We start from the raw sequence: 16,226 nt of genomic DNA, 5'->3' as shown, positions 1-16,226 counted from the left end.
AACCCCCCTCCCAGACCCCCTTCCGACTTCCCAGATCCCATTCCCGACATCGTTCCTTATCAAGCAAAGTCTGGAGTATATTGAAACCAAATAGATTAGAAACTAAACAAAAAATAAAAAATAAAAAAATAGAAAAAATAAAAATAAAAAAAAGAAAGGGGAAAAGGACCCCTCCAAAAAGAGAAATCCATAAACTCTCTACCTTAAACTCAGCTTCCCATCATTATTAACACTTAAGCAATGTGCATCATTCCTAGTCTCAATTAATTTATTACTTGCAGGATTTCAAACTATGTTGAAACCAAGTGAGTTAATCAAATAAAATTCTACTCTAGCTAGGGACCTTATCTCTTTATCTAAATATGTATCCATTTCCAAACCTTTAATATATCCATTTTACCTCTTTCTCTATAAAGCAACTTAAACACCTCAAATATTTATCTCGGTTTCTGTTCCAACTCCTCTCATGCTGCCTCTACCCGTGTCCATATATATATATTATTATCATCCGTACACCTCCCCTATTTGCTCCGCCTTCCTTCAAGCTCCCTGAGTATGTTCTTCCAAACATTATGTTCAAATAAAAATTACTATAAAAGTCAACGTACTTTCTGGCTCATAATAAGCTCTAATTAAACCTTCACTACCCTCCCATCTGCGCCACCCTTCCCAACTCGATTCAACCTAAACCACAATCCGAAAGCATCACAATCTCCGCCTTCCTCACCCTAGAGAATAAAACATAAGCAGTTTATGTAAAAGTTCCAAGTTGTCCATCAAGTCTTTTTTTTAAAGTCCCATACAATATAATTTCCGAGGCGATCAGCATCATTTCTTACAACCTTAATGTCTCTTGATCGGTATATCGCTATGCCATTTTCTACAAGACATAGTCACAGAGTGTTATTCAAGTTGAGATTAAGCAAATATTTTGGAAGCATAACTAAACCCTTGTTCTCCACTCTGCTGCCCTTCCGAAGGGGAAAAACGATAGCTCCCGCCTTGTAGTTGTGTGATTGGTTGTTTCTCTTGTACTTCTCCTTGTATTTGTCCAAGTCCAGGTAATTCAGGAAGTCCCGCCTTTAAAATCTTATGATAAAAGTCTCGGGCTTCACAAGCTGAGTTGAGGCGATGTTTCTGATCGTCAAGTGTGACTGTAATACCAAATGGCGCCTCCCATCTGTACTGTATCTGATTATCTCTAAATTCTTTAGTTAAAAAAGCATAGTCTCTCCTGGCTTTTAACATCTGGGGTGGCACCTCTTTAAAAACGATCAAATCCTGTCCATCAATTCGCAGCCTGTTGTTGTAGAACTCTTGTAGTATCGCGTTTCTGGATTATTTTGTAGCAAAATATATAACCACATCTCTCGGAAGCTGTCTCTGTTTTGCTGTCCACGAATTATGGCGGTAAATTTTTTGAATCTGCCAATCAAAGTTGAGTCCCGGACCTCCCACCACACGACTGAAAGCCTCAAAAAAGGTCTGCCTCAAATTCTCCTGTTCGTTTTCACGCAATCCCCTAACTCTTATTGCAAACGCAGTCTTTTTATAATTTGTCATAACAAGTTGTCTCTCTGCCGTTTCAACTTCCTGTTGCAACTTTTCGATTTTAGATGTCAGATTAAAATTGTCTTGTTCCAAAAGTTCCAATTTATCCTCCATTCCTGCCATGTAATCTGTCATCACGGTTATAACTCTGATGGTATCCTCCCTTGTTTGGGCAATCTTGGCATCAAGTTTATCACATAGTTCTGAAATAAATTGCATTATTTCCTCTCTGAATTCTCTGAGAGTTTCAAAAAGAAATTCTTTCGTTAACAGATCTCCAGTAGGGGGCGTAGAAGGCAAAGACTGTGGCTTTATAGCAATTACTTGGGATGTATTGTTAAGCAAACGCTTAGAATTTTTTTGACTTGGGAGCCATTATAAAAGAACAAAAGCGAACAAACAAAGTCTCTGCACACCTTGATTTGCAATAAAATACTTTGAGTAAACTTTGGCAATTAGTAAAGAGAAGTCTTTAGAAAAACAGGGCTGATTAAATATATCAACTGCGAAGGCTATAAAATCGCCATATTGAAAAACAGTTAAACAAAGGAGTTTTTTGTAAACTTGAAGCTGGTATTTTAAATAATAATAAACAAAAAAGGTTTTCAGGAATGGTCGCTGCCCGGACCGATTTTAAATAGCTTAGATTTGTGCTGGGGGGGAGGACAACCTGCCTTGAGCTGAAAAAAAAACAGCTGAGAAGATCTGGCTGGAGTAAAAAAAAAAAAAGCTCAGCTTTGTGTTGAACCTCTTCTCCGTTCACAGCGAAAGACAAAAGGCTGTGAACTTCAAAGAGATTCTAACAACTGAGTTCCTCCCTGCCCCTTTCTGCCTAAAAGGGGAGATATCTATAGATCTTTTAGATATACAGACCAGAACTCTGAGGGGACTCCGTTGAGCCCCCGACGATGATAGGCTCCTCCCCCGGAAGTGTCGAAATTTACTTAGTTCTAACCAAGTAAACAATAACATATTTCCAGATAGAGAAATAAATCACACATGTTCTTACCATTTTTCTTCAACTAATCACAAAAAAAAATCATTATAATAGTAACAAAATGCCCTATGAATATCATTGTACCACAAATTCTTTATTCAAACTGTACTGAGACACTGATGAATGTATAATAATATTTGTTAGTGTGCCTAAATGTATTGTATGAACCAAATGTTATGCTTTGTAAACTATGGTTTATAGTTTAGCATGCTGTCTGAAACGAGCTATTATTACATCATCAACAAACTAATATGAAACAAGTCATGATATATTACCATATATGAATTCAGCACAAAAATACACTTTTCTCAAAGCTGCTGTTGAAATGGATTTCACATTAATTCAAATATTTTTCATTGTCTCCTATTTTTCCAATTCATTCTTCCTTCCAATCTCTCACATGGATCCATTTATTTGTACCCCACTATGGTCTATCTTCTTTCTTAGCTCTTTTCTTTTTTTTTAACCAGTTTTACTAAACCTTAATTCAACCAATAGCAGATTACCTCTCTTTTCCCTGGGCAGGTTATAGGTAAACACTGCTAGAAATTTCATTAACAATGGAGCCATTGCTTTCCTGCTTTCCCTAACAAAGAACCATCAAGTGTCGTAAATGCAAAAAGATACAATTGTATGGAAATAGAAGTTGGTTAGTTTTTTTCTTCTCTTGTATATTATCTTATTAAAAATTTAGAAACAAAGATTATATTTTTATTTTTTTTCTAAATGATTATATCTGCAATTTAAATTTAAAATTTTCAGAAAGCATATGTCAAGTCCATACAAAAATTTATATTGAAGCCTGGGAAAATTGAGGTTATTAGAACAATGTGTGAGAACATAGTGGTTTGTAAATTAAAAAGAAGAGGAAATATAATTGACAAATATCCTCTTTGGTCATCATCAAGAGCAGGTGTCAGCCAAGTAACAGAAGACAATATTAATTCTCACATGTTTGAAACAGGCATTAATATATCATGATACCGATTAATCAAAATTAATACAAATTATATTAATAAAATGTCAGTGACACTTTGTGAACATATTTTACTGAAACCAAAAGTTAAACTAATGGATAGAACTGCTTCTTATCTGACCAACCATATAAAAGCTAAATCTACTTTAGCAGATTCCTCTGAAATCTGGCTTGCTCCAGGATCAGCATTTACTGTGAATGACAGAGTTGTTCATTGTGAGTTAATTATGAAATTTTTATTCTTCCTTCTTGGCAAAATATTGATGTGATTGGATATATAATTCAAATGTTAGTAAGTTTAGGATTGCCACTTTGATGGGGCAAATTAGCATTAAGATTTATACCTACCATTTCAATGATTATAAATCAAGAAAGAAGATTATAGTATGTTCTTTACCTGGAAGCAGAAGCTGGCAGTTTAGAAAATCTGTCCATTATTGAAAGAAAGAGACAGCAACATCGTCAATATCATTCAATATGAAAAAGCAGAGGCTAAGTATCATTGAGTGGTCAGTCACACTGTCTAAATGTAAAGGTTTGACATTTGCATGAGGCCTCTTGGAATTCCTTTTTCCTTTGTAATATGCTTGCTTTAGAGCTACAGAAAGGTCAAAAACTGATTCTTCATGTTCAATTAAAATGGAAGATAAGCTTAGAGATCATAGAGAGGAGATAAAACAGGAGAGAAAAGAGGAAATGAAAGAAATGAAAGAAGAAATAAAAGATGAAATAAAAGGACTTAAACAGGAGTTGTATGAGAAAATCGATGCCAGGGTTGTTAAATTTAAAGATGAAATGCTGAGACTTGTAACTGTATTGACAGAACATGTTTCTGGAATTGAAGATAGTCTAGAGGATCTTAAGGATGCCAATACCAACTTGACATTGAAAACAGAGGCGGTGGAACAAAAAATGGAAAATGCTGAAAAAGAAATTATTATGATACAGTATCGACAAATGGAGTTTGCATTAAGAGTAAGGGGGCTGCGTGAGGAGAAACAGGAGAACCTGAAACAGATCCTATCAGAAGCTTTTGACCGCCTGATGGGAAGACCAGGGACCAATCTTGACTGGCAAATCAACAAAGCTTATCGTGTTAACTCTTGGCTGTCAAAGCAGAAGCAGCTTCCTCGAGAAAGATGAGTCACATACCTCTGCTTTACATTCTCGCCCTAACAGTTTCATATTTGTCCATATTCCATATATTTTAACCTTTATTTAATTATCTATCCATTATCATATTCAATTTAACTGATTTTATTAACAGATTATTTATTAGCAACTCAATTTTATTATCATGTATAGGAGGAAGCCACATATCTCAGCTTTATATTTCCCCATATAACAATTTCTAATTGTCTGATTTTTCCTAGTAAGTCTATTGTCCTACTTCTCTATCCCCCTCTTCAGTTTTCCCTATGCCACTGTTAACTTCAGTAAGATCTTTTGTCTGCCTTACTGAAGGAAGGAAAAGTAACGACTAGCACCTTGAAGCGTGTCCGGAGACCAATAGGCAGCCAGTGCAGCTCGCGGAGGATAGGTGTAATGTGGGTGTACTGAGGTGCACCCACAATCACTCACACGGCTGCGTTCTGGACAAGCTGAAGTCTCCGAATACTCTTCAAGGGCAGCCCCATGTAGAGCGCGTTACAGTATATACATAAAGATGTTTTATAAGAAGTAAGAGTATACAAACCTGAAATCACTCTCATCAGATGCTACAAGAGAAAGAAATAAAAATGTATACTCATACTTCTGTGTGTGTGTGTGTGTGTGTGTGTGTGTGTGTGTGTGTGTGTGTTTATTTTACTTAGTGATTCTTTGAATTATTATAATTCAGCTTTATTCAATTGGAAGATGAAGCAACAGAATGAAAGACAATGGAAGACAATGGTGCTGACTACAATGTCTGGAGCCTTACTGCTCTATTGCAAGGACTTTTCCTGCCTATGCAAAAGTAATTAAGTATTCAAGATTGTTAATGTACTTTTTCTATTTCCTATACAATCATTTGTCAATCAATTTTTGGAGTTCTCCATTAGCTGGCAACTAATATTTTATCATGTTTAGTGGCTGTGTGAAAAAGCTAGAAATTCCTACATTCAAAGGCAGGCACTGATTCAGAGCATAAATATGAATATACAATTGAATCCAGATGTTTTTCTTTTGGGATTGACAGGCAAACATTTGGAAAAAAAGGTCACAGAGCATACTTTGTAAATATGATAACTTCAGAAAAATTATGGAATGCATAAAGATGGATGGATTTAGTATGACTAATTGTGGAGGAATGGATAATGAAGATGATGTAAATTCCTGAGATGGTTAATTTACTTTTTTTATCAGCAAAAAGACATCTACTGCTGTTTGAAAAAGTTCTACATGCTTTCAGTTTTAAGCTGTATTTACATGTTTAATCAACTTTTCACTCATAGAAACCATGCAAAATTGCTACTTTAATGACATTTTCTGCAGTCGGATTGAGATGCATAATTTTTATTAATATAACCAAAGTCTTCTTAAGGTTTTGAGTGAGTTTATGTGCTAAAACACATGCGTGGGTTGTGTCGTGAACCTAGCTTTATGGGTATGGCATGCTGGTGCATGTCACCCCACCCCCTATGCTCCCTTTCCACTTTTGGCATGGCAGCAAAAAAAGGTTCACCATCACTGGTCTATGCCAAAGCGATGCCACCTGGTGATAAGCAATAAGGGCTGGCCAATTTCATATTAGTAACCATGTTTGGTTACCTAAACAGTCCTTTTCAGGGCCACAAAAAATAAAAATGTTAACAAAACACTAGCATCAGCTTTAGTAATTGCAGCACATACGCCATTGGTATGCATCAGTTAATCTGTTTCATAGTGATTGTAAGCATGCATTGTAAGCATGCAAGAAAATTCACAATCCCCATCCAAACAGCACCAAATTGCAAAAAAGCTTATGCTTTTCATTTAGAAACCACCAGTATTTATTTAAATATAATATTATTTGCAAAGCGCTTAGCATAAAATCAATGGCCTATCCAAAAAATGTCATAAACCGTAAACAGTAAACCATGCAGGACTTTTTCATACAGCTGTACACGTATTGATGACTAGAAATCTCTCACATATACTCTGCATGATAAAAATAGAAATAAACTTATGGTTTATGTTTTTGTTACTTTTACAGAATAGATTTTAGAAAAAGTAAATTGTTAAAATTAACAAGTAAGAACTAAATTTATAATTGTAGTTATAACTGTTGTAAAGAAGATCAGAAGTTACTTCATCATAGCTTTTTTCTTTCTTTTCAAGTTTGTTTGTGCTTTTAGTTTTTTCTTAACTTTGATTTTTCTTTTCTTTTTCTCCCTTTATATCAGCTTGCATCATGTCTTCCATTTGAAAAACTCTTTCAGTAAAATTATGTATGTATGTTATTAAACTAATATATGCTAATATTACTTATTCATTTATTTCATTAAATTTATTTGCTGCCAATCCATGGGGCTATTCTAGGTGACTTGCAACAGTAGATGGTAAAACTATAAACAATGCAAATAAAACAATGGTAAACAATGAAACAATAAAGATTGAATAATAAAAATATCTCAATATGAATTAATAGATGGGTGAGGACAGAACAAGATCTACAAAGGGGGAAACGGCATTTGCAATTACTTTAATAGACATCTCCAATGTGATACTCTTCCATTGGGCCCTGAGGCCAATCAGCAGAGCTAGGTCTGCAGGCCCTTATGATAGGACAAAAGAATAGGGACATGATGTTTCAGAGAAACAATGCTAAGCACAGAATCCACAAGTCAGAATTCCTTGACTGACAGGATCTGTATCAAGACTCCTTTGCCAGCACAAGTGGGACAAGCCAGTTCTAGCAACACGAGATGGTTCATCAAATAACCTGGACCCATGTTATGAATAGCAATAGCAGTTAGACTTATATACCACTTCATAGGGCGTTCAGCCCTCTCTAAGCGGTTTACAGAGTCAGCATATTGCCCCCAACAATCCGGGTACTCATTTTACCCACCTCGGAAGGATGGAAGGCTGAGTCAACCCTGAGCCGGTGAGATTTGAACAGCCGAACTGCAGAACTGCAGTCAGCTGAAGTAGCCTGCAGTGCTGCATTTAACCATTGTGCCACCTCGGCACAGGAGAGCTTCAAGGGTCATAACCAACATACTGATCTGCACCCAGAAACAAACCAGCACCCAGTGCAGCTCATGGAACAACAGAGTAACATGGGCCATTGAAGGAGACTGCTCATGCTGCCATACTGTACACAACTTGAAGTTTCCAAATGCATTTCAGAGGTAGTCCCATATAGCTTCCTATTACCTTTATCTTTCTGAGAATTGTGGTCCAGCGGATCCCAATGTGTACTTGTTAACTTGAACAGAGACCAGTCACAAATGATGTAACACAAGACTAGAGTTTTTCCTGTTTTCTGTGTTTGTAAGTGATACAACAGAAGGATTGCTAGGTAAAGTTTGTGTTTTTACTGATGATACAAAGGTGTGTAACATAATTGATGCTCCTGGGGCAATTTGTAACATGGAAAATGATGTGGCATTGCTGGAAAATGGGTCACAAATGTGAAAACTGCACTTCAATCTTTCTAAATGTAATATCATGCACTTAGGGGAAAAAAACTCTCTTGCAGTGTACACTATCTGGTGTACAGAGTTAGACAGAACAAAAGAAGAATTGAAGTGTATTCATAGCAGATGACTGCAAAATGAGTAAACAGTGTGGAAAGGCAGCTGTGAAGGAAAACAAATTTCTGGGGACACATCCATTGAGGGATAATCAGTTTGAAAAAGGAATTCCTAATCCGTGTGTGTGTGTGTGTGTGTGTGTGTGTGTGTGTGTGTGTGTGTGTACATGTATATACTTATATTTATATTTACTTAAAGTCACAACCCCTGGTATGCCCAAGTGTGGGAGGAAGGTCACACTTCCACTCTCTGTCATTAGGCTCGTCACAAGAGTCCATCCAGACAGAAACCCAATATTTTTACTGTTGCCTTTGTTATATTTGTGTTTTTATTTATATTATATACATATTTATATGTAGGGACACAGTGGCTCAGTGGCTAAGATGTTGAGCTTGTTGTTTGAAAGGTCAGCAGTTCAGTGGTATGAATCCCTAGTACCACATAACAGAGTTAGCTCCCATTACTTGTCCCAGCTTCTGCCAATTTAGCAGTTTGAAAGCATGTAAAACATGCAAGTAGAAAAATAGAAACCACCTTTGGCGGGAAGATAACAGCATTCTGTGTGCCTTTGACATTTAGTCAAAGGCACACATGACCACAGAGATGTCTTCGGACAGTGCTGGCTCTTTGGCTTTGAAATGGAGATGAGCACTGCCCCCTAGAGTCGGGAATGAGTAGGACATGTGTGCAAGGGGAACATTTATCTTTACCTAAGACTCCTATGTTGAATAATGTGCCCAGTTCTGGAGACATCACTTAAAAAATATTGATAAGTGTGAGAATTCAGAGATGGTTCAAAGTATGAAGGATATTTGGGTTGATTGGAGGAACTGATAGATATAGTTTACAATAGTGAATGGAGGCATGATTGAATTCTTTAAATATATTAAGGGTGGGAAAAAATTTCTAGAAGACAGTATTTTCAACATTAAGCAGAAATCTAGAACATGGATGAAAAACCTCTAATTGACAAGATGGAAGTTCAAAAATAATGTTACAAAGTTTTACTTCACAAAAAGAATAGTGGAAGTTTGGAAACAACTTCCAGCAGAGGTAGTGGATCAATCATCAGGAACTGAGTTTAAATATGATTGGAATAAACACATTTCTATCATCTTATAAAAATAATAAATAAAAATATAATAAATCATAATGAAATAAATCATAATAAATTAATTAAAAATAAAATAAAATAAAAACAAAAAAAATCAGTAAAACAATTAAGAGCTGAATTCTCATTTTGTCACATGTCAGTTGTATCCAGTCATTATAGTCAGGTACTAAAACCTTGAGATTTTATTTCTGAAAAAAACTTCACTTCTATTATGGTCCTTGCATGTTTGTGGGTAAATAAAATTTGAAATACTTTAAGTTGCCTTTTAGCTGTCCTGGCTGAAGAGATAAAAAAAATATTTTATTTTATTTTATGGTTTGGTTTATAATTACAAATTTGGTTTGGAATACATTTGAATTTCATTGTGGTTTTAATTATTTTCTTAGCTAACTCAACTTCATCTTTTACTGGAAACCTGGAAATTAACTCCATCAAATAAATAAAGGTTGCTTTAGGCTCACTATATTACACATGTAATAACTCTGCATATTTACCTGGAAGTAAAATTCTCTTCACAATCTCTTACTTCAAGAATGCATTAAATATATTTTCAATGACTGTGAAAGAAGCTTCTTGCTTATTTCTCTGAGAGGAGCATTTAAAGTGGCAGTTCTCTGCTGATTGACCAGTTATACTACAATAACTTGAAAACATACGGGCCAGGAAGAAATGACTTGGAAAACATATGGTTGGAATATAGGAACAAAGTAAGGAAGATTTGGTAACCCAAGGAATTTTTAGATGATTTGAGCAATGAAGATAGAAACCAAGAAGGGACAAGGAGCTTCCCAAATCTCAATCAGGAAAAAGTCCAAAAGCAGCCATGGACAGGTAAAGCCTTGGGCAATAAGAAGAAAGTAGAGCAATTGTGACAACAGGAGGAAGGGAAGGGGGAGGAAGGAAGGAGGAAAGGACAGGAAAGATAAATGTTTTAAATAAATGCCTCTAAATTAACCTTCAAAGATTACCAGATTAATTTTAACAAATGTCAAGGGATATTTTTCTACCTTTGGGCACAATATAACCAAACTTTTTATGGAGAAATAAAATTATACAGAATTGTTTTCTATTAGTACAGTACTATTAGTATTATTTTTAATAATACAGTGAATATTAAATTAACAAAAAAGCTTCAAAAGAACATTTCTAGGCATCATTTTCTAAGGAAATTAAATTGAATATTGAATTAAAATATTTTGAGAAAAGTACTTTTGTTCTGGTCAAATTTGAGCAGTTTCAAAAAAATTCTGCAACAGGAGTTTATACAGTTTATGACTTCTATGTTTGAAATAGAAAAGGGACTGTGCTGTTCTATCTACTAAGTTTTTTATCAGACTTCTGATCTTTACTTATGAAAAGAGTGTTTGAAATTGGAAGGAAAGTATCATAATTAAAGAGATTATTCAGGAGAAAAATAATTTTTCAGCAATGCGTAAATTATGTACCTCCCAGACTAAAATTAGGAAATCTTTTTGCTTCTTTCTCTTTCTTTCTTTCTTTCTTTCTTTCTTTCTTTCTTTCTTTCTTTCTTCATTCCTTCCTTCCTTCCTTCCTTCCTTTTTTTCTTTCTCTTTCTCTATTTCTGGATTTTTTGAAAAGACATGTTGACATGTTGACCAAACAATGAGGCTGTGAGGCTAAGGTCTTTGTCATTCTTTTATTTGGAGGAGGAAGCTTTTAGAGGGTTCCAGATGACATAGAAATTTGTAGGAGGGATACTGTGGATACAAAGAAAAAAAACCACTTCTGAGTAACCTGAGGACACATAAAAAATAAAAAGAACTGACTTTTTAAGTCACTGTAAGATATGTTGGGTAGCAAACAGCAGTAACACCTCCTCCCAAAGAATTGAATAAATGAAATAATAGGACATCATGAAATTGCTTTTTCTGGAGCCATATCTTTGAACTTCAGTTCAGTGCACAAATTTATATTTACATATTGGAATCTTTTTGGGTGACTAATAGTGGTTTTTGAAATTGACATCAATGGTGGAAGGAGTATGGGCAACACCGGATGTGACAAAAACTGTTCTAATTTCTACTTCTATGCAGTTCTCCAAAGAATGGATGAATCTTCACCATCTTTACAGACCATAAACCTCTGCTTGGTTTTTTCACAGCTGACAAACAGACACCGCAGATCCTGTCGCTGTGAACAATGGTCCATGGCTGCCTACTTATATCAGCTAGTCCACAAGCTGGGCAAGGAAATGGACAATGATGATGCTCTCAGCCAACTGCCTCTACCTTAGACTGAGCTGGATCCGGCTCTAGATTATCATATCCTGGCGCTCCAGGACCTGCCTGAAGCACCTCTACATGCAGGAGACATTGCAGCTGAAACCACCACAGACAGAACACTTAGCTGCATTCTCAACTGGGTGTTCAGGGGATTGCCAGGTCCTGAGTTCCAATACTACACTTCTCGAAAAAAATGAACTGTTGGTCCACAAGAGATGCGTGCTGTGGGGCAGCAGGTTCATCATTCCATCCTGTCTTTATCCCGAGGTGCTGGATCCGTACATGAGGAGCACCCAGGAATTGTTTGGATGAAAGCTCAAGCCAGGAGCTAATTGTGGTGGCGAGGCCTGGACAAAGACACTGGGAATCAAGTAAAGAGTTGCCAGGTCTGCCAAGAAACCTGGCCGAAGATTCCACAAGCACCAGTGCACTGCTTGGAGACCACACAGACACACCATGGTCTTGCATGCACATTGACAGGGGCAGGTGTTCCTGAAAGTAGTGGTCAGTTATTCCAAATTTTTGGAAGTGGCACCAGGGTTTCATGAATGACAACAACCAGGGTCATCTGAGAGTTGTGCCAGCTGTTTGCCATACATGGTCTGCCAGATATAATTGTGTCCAACAATGAGGCACAACTCATGGCAGAAGAGCTTCAGTCATTCCTCAACTCCAACATGATTCAGCATGTAACATCTGTTCCATTCCACCCCATGGCTGTTTGGCCAATGGTCAGGTCAAATGAGTGGTCAGGATCATGAAGAAGGTGCTCAAACAAATGACAAATGGGGACTGGAATCACTGCCTGATGAACTTCATCCTGGGCCAGCCCACAACTCCCAGTACAGCAACAGGTCACAGCCCAGCAGAACTGAGGTAGGGCTGCTGGTTTACAATGAAGCTTGATGAACCTGACCCAGACAAAGTAGCAGCAGACATGGCTCAGCCAACCCCCTCCCCAGAACTTGCAACTGGGTGAATTGGTCTGGGCCAGGAACTATCATAGTGAAGAACCTTGGGTGGCTGGTAGGGTAACTAAGGTAACAGGCCCATATCATATGAGGTTTCTCTGGGGAATAATTGTACAATCAGATGCCACATTGATCAGTTATGGTGTCGGTAGGCTGGGCCAGTTCCAGATGAGGATCCCAAGGCTTTATCAGGCCCACTAGAGAACTGTTTTCCTCCAGGTTTGCCTACATCACTTATGGCCGCCTCTGGATGTACCAAGGGCAGTAGAGCCACCTTCACTCATGGGTGACCAAAACGGCTATCATGACTCTGTCTAATTGGAGATGAACAATACTCCACTTAAATAGGACTCTCCAGTAACATTACGGTGGCCTGCCAGGATCCATGGACCCCCAGCCTATCTCAAAGTCTATGAGATGGGTAAGAACTATCCTGGGGGAGGGGTGTAAGACTGAGGGTAAGAACTATCCTTGGGGGGAGTGGTATTTTTTATTGAGGGGTAATAGATAGATAGATAGATAGATAGATAGATAGATAGATAGATAGATAGATAGATAGATAGATAGATAGATAGATAGATAGATAGATAGTTGTTTTAAGCCTGGCTAAAGTGAAACTAACTTTTAGATGACTCGAACTGCAACTGTTTTGGAAGGAAACTTAAAAGATTCATATTTGGGTGGGCTTTTTCAAATATTGTGATTGGTTAAAGCCCCGTGGGCCCTGAGTATAAATTACAGGGATTTGCCTGTTGTTTCACAGTTCCAGTTTTGAGTCAATAAATGCTGGCCTGTTCTTGCCTACTGTACCCACTACAGAATAGGTGAAATTCTGCTAATACCACCAAAATTAGCACAATACAAAGCAGAACATTTTACCTTTGACCACATATTCTTCGAAGATTGTGCCACCCCAAATCATCCTATTGTCTTCTACTGACATGAAGATGCTTCCCCATGATTGTCTTCATTACATCTATGATGCCAAACTACCCCACCCAACCTGAGCAACATATCCCTCACAAATCCAGACTTTAAACTTTTTGCAGATCAAGAAATACTTACTATGAAAATGTTTTTACATAAAATGATTTACAATCATAACTAGGATTAGAATTTATGTTTCTAAGCAAGGTGGCTGTTAAGTGAGTCACTGTAGTTGTCAGGTGAATCACACAGTCATTAATCAAATTTAACTTCTGTCATTGACTTTGCTTGCAAAGATCACACATTGTGAACATATGATGCTGAAATGCTGCAATAATCATAAATACATGGCTCTTACCAAGCACCCAAATTTTGATCTCAAGATCCCAGTGGCACTGAGCTTGACTTAAGTGTGAAGAACAGTTGTAAGTCAGTTTTTCAACTTTGAATAGTCACTAAACAAACAGTTGTAAATCTATACTATCTGTGTAACATTTATATTTTCAACTCGTTTAGAACCAATAAAATATTTTTTGAGTTTAAAAATAGAAAGAGTATTCCTAAATTAGGAAAAGAAAATGGGAGCAGTGGTCCAGGTGTTTCACTATTTTTTCAGCATGATTTATCATCCTTAAAGGGAAAGTAGATCCTTTTGAATTTGCTTGCTATTTTTTCTTCTTCTAGAACATTGTCAGATGTATTACTAAATAATAATAGTAATAGTGTACTGAAATATAATTATCATACTGGTTGTGACTTCAGACTCCCAAGTACATTTTCCTAGCAAACCTGGCTTTTATGGAAGCCTGCTGCAGCTCAACAGTTATATCTAAAATGTTAAAAGGAGATAATTGTATACTTTAAATCCTGTTTCATACAATTTTTATATATGCCTGTCTAGGAGCTGCAAAATGTTATCTGCTAGCAATGATGTCTTATGACAGATACCTAGCCATATGCAAGCCACTCCATTACGTCACTCTCATGAACTACAGATAAGTTTCTGCTTAGCATCTGTGTCTTGGTCAAATGGTTTGATGGTGAGCATAATCTTAACCTGGAATATGATATTGTTATCTTTTTTTGTTATGTTTTTTATGACATAAGAGAAATCTCCTGCAGTGACACCTACCTCACAGAACTATTTTCATTTATATTTACCTATATACTTACTCTGCCTCCATTTGTTCTCATTGTGACCTCTTACATTTCCATTCTTGTCACTAACCTGAGAATGACATTTGTTATTGGAAGGTGAAAAGCTTTCTCCACCTGTTCTTCTCATTACATAGTAATTGGCTTGTATTACGGAACACTGATGCTTGTCTTCTTCCAAGAAATTACATGTGTAAAGAAATTCTTCTCTCTTCTATACTACTTTGAGTCCCATGATTAAACCTCTTATATACAGTCTTAGAAATAGTGAAGTAAAGGATGCCTTGAGAAATGGGTTGGAAAGACTTTTACTGTATATCACACATCATAATGCCAATTATTAGCTAACTGGAAAGATACCGCAAACATCTTATCTTTGAAAGCTGAGATACATATAAATATACTACTCTTGTTTTTTAATGAATCTCTTTTTTGACATTGGTTTCAGAAGAATATAAGTTTTGGAAGGTGATTCCATAAGGACATATTGTTATTTGATGCTTATCTCTGTTTATATTCACACACAAATAATAGATCTCTATGTCTAGATCTAAAATGCATTTTATTATTTTGTCCTCCCTCTGCTTTTTGAAATACTAAACACTATAATTGGCTTGCATATGTGCTATAAATTAATATGCAAATATTTGTTTATTTCAATGTTTATTACTATTTTGTAAAAATTGTTCAATAGTATTACCATTATCATTGTTGAAATATGTGTCTATCATTTAGTATGTTTATCTAAATAATAATAATTGGATACACAAACAAGCTTCTATAGATACAGGAAAGTGGATAGATTGATGGGGAGATATGGGGAGGTAGAGAGAGAAAAAGAGGGAGAGATTGCAAGTGCATTTTTCCAAAGGATATTCTTTTCTGTTGTCCAATCTGCATAAAAATAAATTATTGTTATACTTCAGGGAACCTCTAAGTCAGTGATGGTGAACCTTTTCAGCATTAAGTGCCAAAAAGTTCACACAGAAACATCAAACACACATGTGCACACTCTTCAGGGCACCAGAAAAGCCAAACTTTCAGATTCTAGCGTGCATGTGCATTGTGCAACGGAAAATCATCTGGCTCGCATATATGCACAGGCCAGCTTTCAACACTGTTGTGCACACAAAGGAATCGTGCTCCAGAAAAGCCAAACTTCTGAGTTCTGACATGCATGCACACGTAACAATCAGATGGCTGGCGCACAAACGCACATTGGTTTTTGGAACTGCCGCCCACGTGAAGGACAGCTGATCGTTGCATGCCAGAAACACAGAAGACAAATAGGCAAGGCCGCACATGCCAGGCGACATGGTTTCCTGTGCCACTTTGGAAAACTCTGCCATAGGTTTGCCATCCTGTCTCTAAGTAGTAGGAGTAGTTAGACCAATAAATTCATTTAAGAATGAAGTATAAAAAGCAACAGTATACACCCTTTAATCTACATCTCCAAAATAGCTTTCCTACAGTAAATTCCACTTAAGTTTAACCAAAGGGGAGTTTTCCTGTTTTAATAGTACAAAGATATGTTTATTTATAAGATAGGAGATATATGTTTCTAGTAAATT

Source organism: Thamnophis sirtalis, unplaced genomic scaffold (genome assembly GCF_051295495.1).
Source record: "Thamnophis sirtalis isolate CommonGarterSnake01/CBP01778 unplaced genomic scaffold, rThaSir2_p1.2 scaffold_4, whole genome shotgun sequence".
NCBI classification, from domain to species: domain Eukaryota; kingdom Metazoa; phylum Chordata; class Lepidosauria; order Squamata; family Natricidae; genus Thamnophis; species Thamnophis sirtalis.
The sequence above is the reverse complement of the archived record's forward strand: the minus strand, read 5'-3'. Positions refer to the sequence as shown.